A 2744-nucleotide genomic window follows, 5' to 3' on the forward strand; every position below is an offset into this window, starting at 1 on the left:
TGTTACGGTATGCAGTGGCGGAGCCAGGATCAAAGCAAACCCCGGGCCAAAAAAATTCGACGAGATGGAAAGTCTTCACCGCCTATAACTACCGTATTAGCACCTCATATATACCAAAAAAAAATAACACATGCGAAAACATACAATATGGCTCAGTTGCATGATAGATCTAGAATTTAAACGCAATGCCTACGGATTCTTAAACCTGCCAAGCTACATGCTACATACTATAGTATGAATAAGCTTTTTTGCATTAAGAAAAAAACATCCTTTTTGTCAAAAGAAAACACACTTCACTTGAGTACGTACATTAGTAATGGTTTACCTGAAACAAATATGCCGGAAGTTCTTCACTTGAGTACGTACATTAGTAATGGTTTACCTGCAGCTTTTTGGCACCTTGCACATTGTCAAGCAAACAACTCCTGTGAAGAAAATGAACATACTGAATACAAGAAATCTGTTCAATTTAAAGCAACAGAAACGAGCAGATCTTAGACAGAGCTGTGTGCACATCAGTTTGAACCAGCAAATGCAATGAAATATGAAGAATAAATCTTCAGAAATACGTTCAAGTTCTCACAATCATATAATCATACTGGTCAATACGCTCACTCGAGAACTTCCCTAGCGCTGGAGCAATCTGTCCAGAAGGGCGACGGGGCAACGCGCTGGCAGCCCAGGAGAGGCGGCCGCCATGGCACGCATTGAGGAACGGGGTGTGGTGGCAGGGGGTCACGGGCAAGGGGGAGCACTGGTGCAGGTGAGGGACGGCTGGTCGGGGAGCAGTAGATCGAGTTCACGGCCGCTCGTCTCACGAGTTAGGTCAAGGCCGCTCCTTGTGCGTGGAAGGAAACTGGGAGGACAGAAGACGAGACCACGTTTTCGGCCCCTTCGTGCGTGGGGGGCTAGAATCAGGGCCCAGCTCGAATCCTAGGTAATTTGGCGTGAAACAAATTTCTCACGCCCTGGGCCTGGGCCCTGGGTGCCCTGGGTGCCTGGGTAATCCTAGGTAAGTTGGGATGTCGTTTTTGCCCGGCCAGTTTTATTCTCCATTGTTCCATCCCTGTACTTGTACTTGATCTACACTCTTAATTTGTATGCCTTTTGTGTTTTCTGGTACAGTATTTCCTTTGCCCAGGTACATATCGTCTGGCATGTGTGTCTGTGTGGTAAGCTCATCCACCATCCTTCAGAGTAAGTGTGGGAAACAAATATATAGCATTACCCTTTTTGACTTGCAGTTTGAGTAATTCAAACAAGACTAGCTAGCATATAAAATCTTGATGCTTTAATTAAATTATTAATAAGAATGTTGCTGGACATCTGAGGAGGATTATGTTCTGGCCTGAAATTTATCAAGGTGTATGTGAAAGTTAATTCTCTCAAGATTTTCCTTCTTCCCAACTAGTCTATATATACTTTCTATTCTTTAATAAGGATGAGGAGGCTGTTATTCTTATTTAGTAGAATAACACCTCTTGCCCACTAGATTGTCGTGGAGAAACAATCTCGGCCTAATAAGCATCTCACCGACCCTTATACAGAGACAGCAGACAGGGCTCGCATTACTGTCCTTGATGAGAACTACGTGTATACAATTCCATTTCTTGGTGTTTTTAGTACGGCTTTGTGCAACCCAGAATCAGGATGCTCCTCGATTGGGCTCACTCAGAAGACGAGAACGTTGTTAAATTAGTGGCTCATGATCCTGCAGCTTTGTAATTTTTTTGTCTCCATCTTATTCCTGCAGCTAGCGAACGAGTAGAAGCAAAGGATTGATTTCTTCTTTTCATCAATTTGGCCTCTACGGAGGAGAGGCACCATTTGCACATCCACATACTGATCAATCCCTCCAGCAACATAAGCAGGGACAAACTAGTGCAAGGCTACAAGTCCAACCACATACGAGTAATTTAATGGACTCCAAGTACAGAGGTATGGTTGTAGCAAAGAGAGCCTTGGCTCAGTGGTTGGGCATGCGGCTGTGCAGCCTAACGACCCGAGTTTAATTCCTAGAATTGACAGGTGATATACAGGGGTTTTTCCCCATTTATTGAGAATCAAGTTTGGTGTGTGGTGGAACCACTCATTTAAAAAAATTTAACTTTATTTCCTAATAAAACAGAGGTTGTTCGTATTGAGCAGTTGAGGCCTATCTGTCTTTTTAATGTAAGTTTCAAAATCTTCACCATGAAATCCACACGAAAAAACTAGACAGAGTTGTTTTCAAAGTGGACTTTGAGAAAGCGTACGATAAGGTTAAATGGCCCTTCCTTCAACAGGCTTTGCGTATGACAGGTTTTGATCAGACCTGGAGACACTAGGTAGACTCTTTCATGCAAAAAGGGAGTGTTGGGATTAAAGTGAATGATGATATAGGTCACTACTTCCAAACACACAAAGGCTTGAGGCAAGGAGATCCGATGTCACCTATTCTATTCAACATAGTGGTCGATATGTTGACAATTCTTATAGGAAGGGCTAAGGAGGCGGGCCAGGTAGGTGGCCTCGTCCCGTACTTAGTTGACGGAGGTGTATCCATCCTACAGTACGCTGATGATACTATCATCTTCATGGACCATGATTTGGCAAAAGCATACGATAAGGTCAAATGGCCCTTCCTTCAACAGGCTTTGCGTATGAAAGGTTTTGATCAGACCTGGAGACACTAGGTAGACTCTTTCATGCAAAAAGGGAGTGTTGGGATTAAAGTGAATGATGATAGAGGTCACTACTTCCAA

Source organism: Triticum dicoccoides, chromosome 6A (assembly GCF_002162155.2).
Source record: "Triticum dicoccoides isolate Atlit2015 ecotype Zavitan chromosome 6A, WEW_v2.0, whole genome shotgun sequence".
NCBI classification, from domain to species: domain Eukaryota; kingdom Viridiplantae; phylum Streptophyta; class Magnoliopsida; order Poales; family Poaceae; genus Triticum; species Triticum dicoccoides.